Source organism: Callorhinus ursinus, unplaced genomic scaffold (genome assembly GCF_003265705.2).
Source record: "Callorhinus ursinus isolate GAN/ISIS: 27379988/994484 unplaced genomic scaffold, GSC_fseal_2.0 scaffold30, whole genome shotgun sequence".
NCBI classification, from domain to species: Eukaryota; Metazoa; Chordata; class Mammalia; order Carnivora; family Otariidae; genus Callorhinus; species Callorhinus ursinus.
Window position 1 is genome coordinate 8,171,677 of NW_027397092.1, and position 15,562 is coordinate 8,187,238.

The window sequence follows — 15,562 nt, forward strand, 5'->3', positions numbered from 1 at the left end:
ATGCTTTTTCTCTCTCTAAAAGAAAGAAATCTTTAAAAGACAAATACCTCGTTTTTCTCCTGAGCAAGGCGAGAACTTTAGCATACCTTAACACCTCTACCCCCGCCCCATCCCATTTCCCTTTATACTGGGGGGGGAATCTAGAATTTTTGTTCCAGTTTTTTTTTTTTTTGAGATTTTATTTATTTATTTGAGAGAGAGGAGAGAGAGAGAGAGAGAGAGAGAGAAAGCACGAGCAAGGGGGAGGGGCAGAAGGAGAAGCAGGCTCCCCACTGAGCAGGGAGCCTGATGAAGGACTCGATCCCAGGACCCCCAGATCATGACCTGGGCCAAAGGCAGATGCTTAACCAACTGAGCCACCCAGGCGCCAGTCTGTTCCCATTTTTAAACAAAATTATTTTAACAAACATTTTATCAATATCTGTATTCACTCTTCTCTTGCATCGTAGTTTTTCCCTCTGAGTTTACATTTTATTTGCTGTGAAGTGTAGTTCATTTAATTTTCTTTCTGGATGGTACACATTAATAAAACTAAAATAATAAAAAGAGGTCTTAATTTTCCTCATACTCTTGGATAACAGGTTAGCTCCATTCACAAGTCTGAGGTGACTGTCCTATTTTATCTGCACCTTGGATATATTTCTTGGTTATCTTTTGCATCTTTTGTTGCTGATAATGTCTGCAGTCAGCCTAATTGTCATTTAGCTATAAATCTGATTTTCTCTCTAATGGCTTGTGAGACTTATTCCTTATCTTTGCCGCTCAATGTTTTCACTATAGTATGTCCAAAACAGAATTTTTTTTCAGAATTTATTTTTATATATTCTTCTTACACTGCACTTTTTTCATTCTGAGCATTCATGTCTTCACTGAATTCTGGAAAATTTTTTGCACTGGGAACAACTGTTAGATGTCTACAGGGGCTTTTTAGTCTCTCCTTCACACCCTTCTGTTACTCTTTCATACTTTTATGTCATTATCTTTCTGGCTGTGTTCGGATTTCTCTTCCATGTCACCCATTCTCTTTTCATTTTTGCCTAATGTGTTGTTAAGCTGATGCCCTGAGTTCTTAATTTCAGTGACTATGTTTTCATATCTGAAATTCATATTTGGTCCTTTTACCTGCTCACCTCTATATGTTTGATTTGATGTGCTTTTGTTTTTTAATTCCATTGTGCTTTTGTGTTATAATTTTTTATCTTTTCTAATGGATGTTGATTCTCCCTTTCTTCATTTATCCCATTGAGCATATTAAGTGTTCTTTAAATTTTTTGGGTTGTTCTTTTATTTGCATGCCAATGAAGACATGAATGCTTCAGTTGTCTGGGGCCTGACGTTCTGAGTTCAAAACCTGGTACTGGTGATTACTCTTGTATTATCTTAGGGGTATTATTTAACATTTCTGCATCTCAATTCCTCATCTGTCAAATGAGGATAATGTTAGTATCCATGTAAAACGGTCCTCTTGAGGGGAGTATCTGGCACATAGTGAGCGCTCAATAAATGTTCTCATATATTGGGAATATTGGAGATCCAGAGAAAGCCAACAGGATTTTTCCTGGTGGTTTGCTTGACTGCATCAGCTACCTTCTGGTGCCTGGGATATGTAGCTTTGTTTATGCTGTAGCTCTGGGTGACAGTAATAATCTTCAGTTTCAAGCAGCGAGTGATCCTTGTTCCCCAGCCCTGTTTTCTCATTATGGGCTTTTGATCCCCGTTACACCACAGGAAATGAACCTCAGCCCCGTATGTCTGCCTCTGCCCTTGGCATTCAGCAGGTCGTAGATATGAGGAGACCAGACGGGAAATATTTTTAACTGTATTCTGAGATAATTTCAAGTGTACGAAAAAGTTGCAGAATAATACAAAGAATTCTCATTTCTGTGTGACCAGATTCATCAATTTTTTTTTTAAGATTTTATTTATTTGATAGAGGCACAGCGAGAGAGGGAACACAAGCAGGGGGAGGGGGAGAGGGAGAAGCAGGGGAGCGGCAGAGGGAGAGGGAGTAGCAGGCTCCCTACAGAGCAGGGAGCCCCACGAGGGGCTTGAACCCAGGACGCTGGGATCATGACCTGAGCTGAAGGCAGATGCTTAACGACTGAGCCACCCAGGGGCCCCCAGATTCATCAGTTTTTAACATTCTACTGCTTTTGCATTTTCCTTCTTCTCTCTGCCCTCTGGCATATATGTATGTAATTTATTTCCTGAGCCATCTGAGGGTAGGTTGTGTACATTATACTTCTTTAACCCTCATTATTTCGGTTAGTGTATAAGACAAGAATCTTCTCTTCCCTACAGTAAAATTGTCAAAACAGGAAATTTAACATTTTGTGGTTTATATCCCAGATTCATCAGTTGTCCCAAATAATATTCTTTATGGCATTTTTTTCCCTCCGGGTATAGGATCCAGGTGCACATTGTATGTAGTTTGTTAGGTCGTTTAGTCCCCTTTGATCTGAGCTGTCATTCTTTCTTTGTCTTACAATGACATAATGATTTTTGTAAAAAGACAGGGCAGTTTTTTCAGACTGCTTCAATTTGGCTTTTTCCTATGGCTCCTGGTAGGTAGACTCAGCTCATGGGTTTGGGGCTGGAAAGCTCCATCAGGGTTACTGTGTCCTTCCTAGGGGATCTCATCCAGGGGCACATAGTATCTGTTTGCCTCTAATTGGTGATGCTAATTTTGACCCCTTGGTTAGGTTTTGGTGGTTTTCATTGTTGTATAGTTACTATTTTTTCCTTTTGTAATTGGTAAGTTACATTTGGAGAGACACTGTAAGATGATGTAAATACTCTCTCATTGAATGTTTCCTCCCTGATTCAACATCCATTGACGATTCTTGCTGAGTTTTTACTGTGATGCTGGCCAAGTGGAGATTTTCGAACTCCATCACACCTTCTCTGTTAAGGAAGTTTCACTTCACAGAGGTTTGTTTTTTTGGTTTTTTGGGTTTTTTTTCCAGAGAGGATATTAAAAGCCTGAGTTTACAGCCCTGTCTTGACCATTGAGCCCCCAGTGTGATCCTTTCTTTGACTATAGTTGCTTATTTTTAAGGAAATGAGCCTTAAATAAGCAGTGAGTTTAATCCTCTTCCTTTTTGTACATATTCAGAAACATTAATTATTAGTTAAAACCTTGATTCCTTCAATAACTTTCTGTAAAAATTAGAAAATAAAACTTAAATAATACAGAAGTTTGTGAAATAAAAACTAAAACTCTCTTTTCTTCCCTTTCTCTTACTTCTTGGGGGTAATAGTTTGGTATATGCCCTTCCAGATAAAAGTGTAGTCATGACATAATTACTATCCTGCAAATTGTTGTTGTTGCTTCTAATTTTTAAAAACATTTATTTATTTATTCGAGACAGAGAGAGCATGTGTGAGAGCACAAGCAGGGGGCAGCTGCAGAGAGAGAGGGAGAAGCAGACTCCCCACCGAGCAGGGAGCCCAATAGGGGCTCAATCCCAGGACCCTGAGAGCATGACCTGAGCTGAAGGCAGTCGCTTAACCAACTGAGCCACCCAGGCGCCCCCGCAAATAGTTTTTTTAAATGGAGAATTCATTTATCACATATCTTGACTTTAGGGAACTTTGCCCAATAACTTTTTACCTAAAGATATATTTTTCTGGTTAAAATTGTTCTAGAGTGTTGACTTTAAAGTGCTTATTTTATTTATTATAAAATTAACATTTAAAAAAAATACTGATTGGTAGGTAACTTCAAAAACTCTCTAAGGCTGGGTGCCTGGATGGCTCAGTCAGTTAAGTGGCTGCCTTTTGTTCAGGTCATGATCTCAGCATCCTAGGATCCAGCCCTGAGTTGAGCTCCCTGCTCAGTCAGGGAGCCTGCTTGTGCTATTTCCCTCTCTCTCTTCTCTCTCAAGTAAATGAAAAAAAAAAAAAATCTTAAAAAACAAAACAAAACAACTGTCTAAGGCAAAACGTTAAATAAAAAAAAGCCGTTACCAAATGCTGTGTACCGTATGAGACTAGTTGTGGGGAAAATTACTGAATCAGCTTTATTTCTGTAGGTGCACACACACCAAGTTGACAGTCTTGGTTGCCTCTAGGGAACATACTATTTTAGGGGAGGGAAAATGTAGGCATTTTAACTTAGTTTTGTTTGCAGTTTTTTAGTGATAATTTATCTGTATTAAAAAAATACAGGGGTGCGTGGGTGGCATAGTTGATTGAGCATCTGACTCTTGGTTTCAGCTCAGGTCATGATCTCTGGGTGGTGAAATTGAGCCCCACATTGGGCTCCACGCTCAGCGCAGAGTCTGCTTGAAATTCTCTCCTTCTCCATCTGCCCCCGCCCCCCGTTCATGCACGCACACTTTCTCTCTCCCTTACTCTCTCTAAAATAAATAAATCTTTAAAAAAAATACAGTCCATTTTTTGAAACTATAAGTTTTGCATTATTATCTGAAATTTTCAACTGTCTCCTCCCACCCTTATTGGTATTCCAGCAATAATGTGTCTCCCAAAAAAATGCCTCTCATTATTCTGGATGAGTATTACTCTGTCTTCAATTTTATCACATTACGTTGGCTCTGAATCATCTGTGTATAAACTGATTTTTTTTTTTCAAACTCTTGTCGTTTCATTCAGCAATGTTATTCTCTGAGTAGCCTTTTTGGGCCAGCCAGGAAAATTGTTTCTGTGCAGAAGTGTGTTTTGAGTGTTACATATTGACTTCAGAGCAAACATGTAAGAACAAAGTATGTGTGCAAGTTGGAGACTGTCAAGTGACCAAAACTGCACTTCTGTCAGTGAAATAGGAATGCTAAGCGTAGGAACAGAAGTGTGTTGTGAGGTCAGGGGTCTAAGTCTGTGTATCACAGTTAGGTAGTTCTTACAGCAGACTTCTTTTTGTTTTTTCCCCCGGTGATTAATTTTGAAAAAATTTAGATCTACAGGAATATTGAAAGCAGAATACAAGGGGTACGTATATTCACTCAGATTCACCACTTGCCACGTTTTGTCACTTTTGCTTTATATTTTCTCTGTGCCACTGTCTTTGTCTCTTTTTCTACACACACTCTTTATTTTTCTTGGTTGAATCCTTTGAGAGTACTTTCACCCCTATATTACAACATTTCACTCCTTTGACTTATTGGTTAACCAGAGTAATGATCATTGCCTGAATAAGCTACTGTTAATAGTTGTAAAATGATGGTTTTCTAATTTTATCATTTTTCCACATCTTTTATTTGGCATTCTTTTGTCAGGAGGAGCTTCTTCCCTTTCTGCTTCCTCCTTTGTATCTCAAAAGAAAAAAAAAGACTCATGGCTTTTTTTTTTTAATTAAAAGTGTTTTCTGGTATTGTCATTCTTTAAATGCTCAAATGGTCACACATTTGTCCCATGGAATCTCCTTCAGTTTGACTCTTGTGTCGTTTTGACATGACCCTGTTTGTCTTTGATCAACATTTCTTTCTGTCCAATGAGATATGGAGGTTCGCTACCTACTTTCCCAATTCTGGACTTTTCCAAGGACCCTGCTCCCTTTTAGTGGGGAATGGTATTTAGAAACCAAGATCTGGATGCTAAGTGTGCTGTGGTTTATCGTTGCTGCTAGATCCTTCCAGTAGATAGAACTGGGAAATAGCTATATTAAAGTGTGAGCATATACACATTTTAAATTAGGACTGCATTTTATGTATGTTTCTTCTTCATACATAAAAGTTTTGGCTTCTTAAGACCAACATTTTTCTACCAGTAAACTTAATAAAATGTGAAATTTTTATGCAAGTCTTTCTGTCTTAGAATATTTCCTGTTGTGTTTGTGTAGGTACTATTTTTATTAGGTATTTATTATACCTCCTGTGTTTCTCTTTTGTACATGCTCACACACTTATCCATAAATATCTCCATCTCTTGTTATATCTCCATTCCCTATTTTCCCTTCCATAACAGCTAGTAGCATACTATGTATAATCTTTCTTCCATGATTATTTTTTTAGTCAATATATCCTAGAAAATGCTCCATCTGAGTTTGTAAGAAACCTTATTTATAATGGCTGCACGGTACTTCCTTGTGTGGGTGTACCACATTTGATCCAGCCAGTCTCCAATGGTTGTGGATTTGGGCTGTGTTCAGTGTTTTGCTCTTACAGAAAATGCTTCCACAAGCAAATGTTTTATGAGCAACTGCTGTGGACAAGGCATTGTCTTAGTACTGCTTGGTGACATTAGTGAAGAATAAGGTGCATTTTCTACCCTTGAAGTGCTTACAGTCTTAGTGGAGGGAAGTTGTCTTAAGTGGGCTAGGAGAGGAGTGGGCCATATTTAATAGTTTAATATAATTCAAATGTTCTCAGTAATTTGGAGTCTCTGCACATGCTCATAGAAGCAGGATGAAACAGATACATGGAAGTACATCTTATGCTGGAATCTGGCTTCCAAGTAAAAATAAAAAGAAGCCTTTTTTAAGTAGGCTCCATGCCCAGCATGGAGCCCAACATGGGGCTTGAACTCATGACCCTGAGATCAAGACCTGAGCTGAGATCAAGAGATTGAATGCTTAACGGACTGAGCCACCCAGGTGCTCCTTATAAAGAAGCCTTTTAAGTTAGGGTAAATAGTCTTCAATAAATCCGTGTTGGGGCGCCTGGGTGGCTCAGTCGTTAAGAGTCTGCCTTCGGCTCAGGTCATGGTCCCAGGGTCCTGGAATCGAGCTCCACATCGGGCTCCCTGCTCCGCGGGGAGCCTGCTTCTCCCTCTCCCACTCCCCCTGCTTGTGTTCCCTCTCTCGCTGTGTCTCTCTCTGTCAAATAAATAAAATAAAATAAAAAATAAATCCGTGTTTAATAAGCTAATTTAAGCTCCAAATGCTAGGTTTCATTAAGTCATTTCATTTTAATAGCACTTGCTAAAGGTAAATAGTGTTAGGGAACCTTTTCTCTTACTGGTATTATCCAGCTAAAATACTGTCTGTTTTATCGATTTTGTCTTTTTTTTTTTTTTTTTTACCTTATATCTAACTTTCACTTCTTCACAGTAAAAACAAATATGGTTCCACAACCCATTCATGGTTCTGGGGCACCTAGTTACCCTGGTTTTCAGATGGGTTGTTTTGATTTTGTTTTAGAGTCCCCACGTTTATTGCGTACTCCATCAGAATTCCTTTTTCGTTCCATGCATTTATTGTTTGGTATTTCAGAATATTTAATATAGGTGTAGAAACCTGTAGTGGATATGTTGGCATTGTTACATTCATTGCAAATTATGTGTAGTGTGTTATTCATATATGATAATTACCATTTTGGTTTTTGGTTTGTGGTTATACCTGAACTATATATCTGGGTTCAGGAACTTAGAAGTTGAGCACACAGACCCGCGTGGACTTGATGACAGTTTTCTAGCTGACTTGAGCAGTATTTAGTCTCTCTCTTTCTGAGTTCCCCTGTCTTATTGTGTAGGTTTGGAACTGCCCATTGACTATTCCCACCTTGACATTCATTCTGCAGTGGTCAGCCCCCCAAAACCTATATGTAGTCATTTTCAGAGGAAGTTTCTGATAAATACGTACTATATCTGAAGGACAGTTTTGTAAATTTTAAAAATTTGTTTCAAGGATAGCTTACATTTTATTCTAATTAAGCCCCCAAGTCATTCCACAAACTTTCCAAACCCCACATTATAAAAAAGCTAAGAGTTTATGCAGTTTTTAATAATTGTGCAGAAATGGTCATCTTTTGTTTCATCACATATTAATATGTTTTTCCTTTACTGCTTTCTCATAATTCTTTTCGTAATAGTGTCTTGCCTTTTTGGTGCTTAAGTTTTTAAATGGTTTGTGTAATTGTAAGTCTAGCATACTACTTTGCTTTCCAATACATCTCATTTCAAAATATTGCAAACCCTGCTGATTGGTTTTCAGCTTTTAGAATCATTGTATGGATGAAAGAAAACTTGCTGGTGATGTCAAAATATAAATGTTAAGAATTTTTGAGAATACGAAAGAGTAGCTGTGGATGACAGAAAGAGGTAAGGAGAAGTTCAGGGAAAAGTTTGATAGTACTAATGAGTACTGACAGAGTTATTTAAAGTTGCAAAAGTAACCATCAGAACAACTAAAAATAAAATAACTCTCAGATACTGGGGAGGAATAAGCAAAGTGGGGAGTAATGTACTAAATCCTCATCTTTCATATAGAGGTCATTAGATACTTTTTAAGGTTGACAAATCAAAAAGTAGAAGAATATGCATATTGGTCCACCTCCAGAGGTAACTACCAGATCTAAAAGTAGAAACATTTAAAAGTTGCCTCCTGGCTGGAGCAGGGAGCTGTTGCTTTTCCTTAGAGTGACTGGTCTACATGTTTGGTGTGTTACTATGTATACCAATTACTTTACTTAAAGTTTAAAAAAATAGGTATTTGTAATAGAAAGGCTCTAAGAAATCTACAGAGGAGAAAATAACCTAGAGGATAGGTTTAGCTACTAACTTAATCGTGATTAACTTATTCCATTTTCATTAATGTTAAGTAAAACATGTTTTCATTTTAACATGATGTCATCTCTAACTAATGGAATATTTTGCACGCAGGCTTAAAGGCCAAGTAATGTGCTGGTGGAGAGTTCAATGCCATTGAGATTTATTTAGGAGTTAGCACTGCTGAGGTGGTTCTCAAGCATCTCATATCCAACATCTTGGGCCAAGGGTGCAGGCACCTTTGGATCCTGGTAATGTGACACAAAGCCTCACCTGTGCTGTGTGGGCTTAAATGCCCTCAGCGGGGGCATCGCCTGTCACTCTGGTGGAGGAGACTTCTGCAGAGTGTGTCTCATGAGCACCCCCAGGCCCTCCCTTTCGGGTTAGTGTGCTGGCTTCATCCTTGCCACCCTCCCCGTGCCTCTCCAGCTGGCCAAGGAAAATCTCCCCTTCTTATTTCAGCTGAGGTGGGGCTGTTTTCAAAATAAATTTCCCTGAGAAACAAAGGGAAAGGACAAATACACAAGCAAAACATGCAGCAGGATAGAAATGGGTGAGGTTATGAAACACAGTTCTTTGTTTTTAATCTTAGGGTAATGAGGTTACATATCTTTGTCCTTTCCCCTCTCCGTACCCATGACAGACATGGCTAATTGATCCCAGCACTCATTTCTGTTGACTCAGCCTGGGAAACCTTAGCAGTACTGTGGACTGATCCTAGTCAGTCAGATTTGGCATGTGGGATATGTATCCTGTTCTTAAGACTGTTACATTCTCGGGCGCCTGGGTGGCTCAGTTGGTTAAGCGACTGCCTTCGGCTCAGGTCATGATCCTGGAGTCCCGGGATCGAGTCCCACATCGGGCTCCCTGCTCAGCAGGGAGTCTGCTTCTCCCTCTGACCTTCCTCCATCTCATGCTCTCTCTCTACCATTCTCTCTCTCTTTCAATAAAATAAATAAAAATCTTAAAAAAAAAAAAAAAAAAGACTGTTACATTCTCTCAGCAAGTTGTGTGGAACTTACCATGCACAGATTCATGGTATTCTGTCTGGGTCCACTGGGTCTACTCTCATACCTTGGTGCCTCCAAGACAGCCACCAGTCCGGCACCAAGGTTTCTCCTGTCCTGTCCCAAACCCTTCTCTTTCTGTTTTAAAGTTAGACCACCTATAGTTTACCAGATAATTGATGGGCACACTACTAACTTGTCCATATTTTTTCCACCTGCTTCATCTTGAGCTTATTTCTTTCCTTAGGACCAACAATTGCGCTTACATAGTCAGGAAAAAAAAAAGTCTTATAAGTCTGGTCTTGTTTCTGTGATAGACCACAGCTTATTTATGAAAGGACACAGTTTATTTATAATGGGTCCACCCTGTTTATACAGCAACTAATGCCTCCCAGCTACGATTTTCTTGGTTTACATGATTCTTAAAAATTATCATGTTATGTGATTGCTCTCAACCAAACATACTGACTTTAGTGAGGTCTGAGGTTTAACTCCAACCACCAAAAATAAATGCTTATGGCTTTTGGAAAATGTGGACTGAATGCTGAAGGAAAGCCTCCCAAGGACTGTGTGTGTCCTTCTCATGGTGCAACCTGAAATTGAACACCAGAAATGTGGGCTTTCCTGTAGCTTATTTCCATCTTAGTTCGATACAGTGTTGCAGAATAGTGTACTTAAGTCAATGTCATTTAACAGGAGACCCCTGAACATACATATCTCAGGGACCTCTGCCTGTATGTGAGTTTTCAGATCTTGTCTGCATTGCCTCATCAGTATGCCAGTAGGTGTCACTGTGTTCATTAAATGGAAATCAAAGATGTCATCAGTGCATTTCCAAAACTACGTATCATTACAGGTCTTTCAGAAAGGGAGAACACTAAGCAAGAATATTTTCCCCCTTCCTATTTTTATGTTTAAAAATTGCCTTCTTAGGCTATTTTAAGAAAGCATGACCGCATTCTTTCTTTGCCCCATCCTGCTACCTTGCTACCTTGCATGAGCTCTTGCATACGTGTAAAAATACCTGTTTGGGATGAATTCATAAGACTCAGATGACAGTATATAGCCATATTAACGGAAAGAGTGAATTGTTTTGCACATGTGTATGTCATTCGTAGAGCTTTATTGCTAGAAACTTTTTTGGCCAGGGAGGGGCAGGATTTCTTCTCCAAATATTTAGGTATAACCATATAAGTTTTCCTGGAAATAGCTGTAGTGATAAATCTTTGTACATGCAAGTACATCCATGTTTGACACCTGAAGATTTTCTTATCAAGTCTTTTTAATACTCTGCAGATTTATTGGGGTTCTCTTCAGATCTCTAAGTTTTTCCATAACAGAAAAAACTGTTGCCCCACGATGTCATATAAATTAATGGGACTTAATTAAGTATTTGAGGCTCTCTCATTCTTCTGCTCATCCCTTCAAAAAAGGGAAAGTATTTAACTTTGTGTTTTCTGTTGTTTGGGGGGAAAAAAAGAAAGGTGCTCGTTATTCATTTACAAGTCTTTGATGTTAAGATCAGCAGTATCATAGAATGCATTCTTCATTTCAGTCCTACAGATCGAGACTGTACAAATGTTCTGGAAAGCTCGCATGTGTGCGCACGTGTATATGTGGGGGTGCATGGATGTGAGTACATATGTGTGTGCATGTATTGTGGTCTCTTGTCAGAAATACTTCAGTGTGATTTTTGCATTCTGAAGGAAGTTGGTGTTATTTTCATTCAGTGCCTTAGAGAAGATTCATAGTACTCAGTGTACCTCTGTGAAACTTGAGGGCCTAGGTGTGCTCCTGTAGTGTTAGTCTTAAATTATCTTTAGTCTGATTTTCCCCCATGTACATAATACAGATGGAGGTGTGCTAAACATAATATATATGCATTTAAAACACAGTGGGGCGTCTTAAAAATTCCTTTCCATTTAGAATCTTCTAAATTAATAATTGAAGTCCGAGTGCCTGCAGGCGGTGTGGTGCTGGGCGGAGAGCTGCGTGCAGGGCCCCAGGGGAGTGGGGCTCAGGCCGGTCCACCAGTGCTCCCCTCTGTCTGTTGATGGGCAGAAAAGGGGAACAAGTGTTGTAAAGGTTAAATGTGGGTTGTAGCTGAATCAAGGATACATCGGTTCTTAAAAGACAAAGTGAAATCAAAGTAAATATGGAAAAATATAAACATCTGTTAAATCTTGATAATGGGTAGGTGGATCTCTCCGTATACTGTTTTCTAGCCAGAGACCAGTCTAATCGGTCTGGCTGGGGACGTGGACATTGATCTTTTCAAACCATTCTGCAGGTAACCGGTGTGCAGCCAGGAGGGGGCACGGTTGGTGTCCAGAGCTTGTTATTATTAAGCAGTTCGGCCAGACGTGGTTGGTGGGGCAGTTCCCAAATCAGAGTCCACGAATTGGAGTCATAGAACCTGTGTTTCGCATCCTTTGGTGGATAGTGCATATTCTTTGTTGGCGAGAGGCTTACGGTGTATATGCATTGATGGTTGGGGGGCTGTCCTGGCCTTTTTTGAGAGCTGCTTTCTCTGGATGCTGTTGCCCTTGACTTGAAAGGTTAGCTCTTGGCAAAGGAGTAGCTTTTGCCACCCGCTGCCAGCCCACACCCCAATGGCTCTGCCCCGCCTGAAGGAGCACAGTCTTCTCCACTCTTGTACTGCTAGTGTTTACCACCCACCTGCTGGGGAGTCCGGTGACTTTGGAGCTAGAGGAGGAAATCCCTTGCCGTTGGTAGGATTCTGGCAACAGAGGTTCTAAGAAGAGGGTGGGCACTGGCTGTAGCAACAGTAGCTTGAGGGAACTTATTGTTGTTGCTATCATAAAGTGAATGGAAATTTACCATTTGCACCAGAAAAAAAAAGTTGTTAACATACAGTCTGTCAGGAATGCTTCTGTTGAATAGTATAAAGTTCCTTCAACACTCACTTGAGCATTGACTCTGCTAGGCACTTCCTACAATGATGAAGGAATTCAGGGAGATCTCAGTTTTCAAGGACAGCATACGCATTTAGGATAGTTGTCTTGGTAGTGGTAGGGGTTCCTTACAACCAATGATTCACTTCCGGGTAGGAAAACCACTGGCCTTAGTAGAAGCAATTTTTTTTAAAAGATTTTATTTATTTATTTGAGAGAGAGAATGAGAGATAGAGAGCACAAGAGGGAAGAGGGTCCCTGCTCAGCAGCGAGCCCGATGTGGGACTCGATCCTGGGACTCCAGGATCATGGCCTGAGCCGAAGGCAGTTGCTTAACCAACTGAGCCACCCAGGCGCCCTAGAAGCAATTTTTAAAATGTGAAATATAAGACCTTGTTTAAAAAATTAAGAGCATGGGGTGTCTGGGTAGGTCAGTTGATAAAGCGTCTGACTTGGTTTTGGCTCAGGTCATGATCTCAGGGTCGTGAGATTGAGCCCCACATTGGGGGGGGGGGTCCATGCTCAGCGGGGAGTCTGCTTGAGATTCTCCCTCCCTCTGCCCTCCCCTCTCACAGGCACTCTCCCTTTTCCGGGAAATAAAGAAATAAATCTTTAAAAAAATTAAGAGCAGGGAACACAGAAATATATGCCTTCGAAAATATGTTCAATTTCAGTTCTGTATGGCCATATGGAAATGGGTATTGTGTGGTATTAGAAAGTGTAACTGAAGAAAGGTAAAATCTTATCTGTCAAAGACCTGAGAGCCATGCTTTTATTCCTTTACTAATAAAAGTATTGCTCCTTTATTTTTTTAAAAGATTTTATTTATTTATTTGTCAGAGAGAGAGCAAGAGAGAGAGCACACATGTGGGGAGTGCAGCAGGCAGAGGGAGAAGCAGGCTCCCCGCGGAGCAGGGAGCCAGACATGGGACTCGATCCCAGGACCCCAGGATCATGACCTGAGCCGAAGGCAGACGCTTAACCAACAGGTATCCCATATTGCTCCTTTATTAGGGGGGATATGATCTAGATATTTTAAAAAGACAAAATACTGCTAGTGTGTATTATGAGGGATTATTCCATGCTAACTAAGTTTTGGATTGCTTGAAATTGAGCTTTCCTTTTCATTTAGCAAGTATCTCTTAGGTTTTCACTGTATGCCTTGTACTGTGGGTGACACTAAGTTAGGGTGTCAAAGATACGTAAAATGCAGTTTCTTTCCTGCAAAAAAAAAAAAATGTTCTTTTGCCTTCTGTATCTGAGTCTAGTTGCCATCGTCTGCTCAGGGGTGCAACATAAAACATAAGGATAATCATTGTCTCTCCCTCATTTGGGCATTCAGCTGTTTACCAGAAATGTCTATGGCCTCTGGCCCCTGCTTCAGTCTCCTGCGCTTTCCCTGTGTCACTCCCAGAGAGTGTCACCTCGCTCTTCTATAGGGGGCTTTCCTTTGCTTGGTCCCTGCACTTAATGGTAAAATTTGAATATGCCTTTCTGAATATTTCTGCTGCCTCCTGGCCGTCTCCAGTCCAAAGGTGAGACTTGTAGGTACAGTGAAGAAAAGCCCCTTCCCGGTCTTGTCCCACTCTGCCTCTTTCACCTCCTCTGGACCAGTCTCCCTCCCTCCGTTCCCTCCCCTAAGACTCTGCCAAGATTCAACTCATACCAGCTTGTTCATGTTGCACAGATGGATCATGTCAATTCTGGCTCTCCATCTTTGTACTTGTTCCCTAGCCCTGGACTATCCCTCAGCCTCTCCATTTATAGGGCCCATGTGAGCCCTGTATATGGAGAACCCATTGCCCAGCTCAGAGACTTGCTCCTCTGAATCTCCTGCCTCCCTCCCCCAGATGGAGTTGGTTGCACTCGCCTCTGTGCTTTCCATGTACCCTGCTTATGTCTCTTTTATACCAACTCTTGCACTGTTGTAACAATCACTGAACAAGCCTGTCTGCCACTGGTCTGGGAAGCTGTGACCTGCAGTTTGTGCTTTATGCATCCAGTGATCTCCAGTGTACTGGGCACCTACACAGTTCATCATTGTGGGATAAAACAGGGGCCTCATTGAATGGAATTTTAAAACCTGGAAGGTTTTTGGCCATGTATTTAATGTTGAATTTTATTTCTTAATGATCCTTAAATTTTGGTGCACCATAGTATATCTGCCCCATGCTCCTATAATTTAAAACAAAATTTTTGGGGCGCCTGGGTGGCTCAGTCGTTAAGCGTCTGCCTTCACCTCAGGTCGTGGTCCTGGGATCGAGCCCCATGTCGGGCTCCCTGCTCGGCAGGAAGCCTGCTTCTCCCTCTCCTGCTTCCCCTGCTTGTGTTCCCTCTCTCGCTGTGTCTCTCTCTGTCAAATAAATAAATAAAATCTTAAAAAAAAAGAAATAAAATAAAACAAAATTTTTCTGTGAATCTGTTTGAGAAGAGAATGTTTCTAAATTTTTATGCTTTAGATGACCTTCTACTTTCTACATTTGTGGTTTCATTCCTTTTGGTGGACTCTTGTTTGTAATTAAAATACTCCATTTTCCCTACAGGTATGTTCTGGTTCTCTTCTTTTCCTAGGTATACAGTACTTTCCAGTAACTACATTAAAAGATGTATAAATATAATGTATATTAAAGTTAAAAAGAAAAACTTATGAATATTATATATAGTTGGTCCTAGAGTTAAATGGTATAGTAGGGATAGGAAATACTATGTTTGTTTTTTGCATCCTTTGTAAATTCTTGAGTTATGTGTGTTAAATCTAACGTAGTTTTTTTAAGTTTAAGTAAGTTTTGTTTCCAATGTGGGGCTTGAACTCACCACTCTCAGATCAAGAGTCACATGCTCTACTAATGGAGCTAGTCAGGTGCCCCAAGTATAACATAGTTTTGAAAACTAGAGCAAGAAAAGCTTGAGAATGATAGGTTGTTGAAATTACACAGTCACCAAATGGCATGCCCAGTCTTTAAAAAATATGTGTCTATTTCTTAATTATTTAAGGTTATGACATGTTTTTAAAGGTTTATTTATTAGAGAGAGAGAGAGTGCATGCGATGAGTAGGGGGAGGGACAGATGGAGAGAAACTGAAACAGACTGTGTACTGAGCAGAGCCTACTGAGGGCTCAATCTTATGACACTGAGATCATGACCTGAGCCAAAATCCAGTCAGATGCTTAACTGACTGAGACATCCAGGTGCTCCTT

At 40.2% G+C, this 15,562-nt stretch overlaps 1 protein-coding gene across 9 annotated transcripts in view; it reads left to right on the forward strand.

Moving 5' to 3' along the window:
• SNX24 (sorting nexin 24) overlaps positions 1–15,562 on the forward strand; it is a 155,283-nt gene that overhangs the window by 31,567 nt on the left and 108,154 nt on the right. Inside the window, exon 2 of one of the 9 annotated variants that reach the window (XM_073878584.1) lies at positions 13,205–13,353. The exons of the other annotated variants lie outside the window; for them this stretch is intronic. The gene's annotated coding sequence lies outside the window, so the exon portion shown is untranslated. The remainder of the gene's footprint in view (positions 1–13,204; positions 13,354–15,562) is intronic. 9 annotated transcript variants of the gene reach the window in all.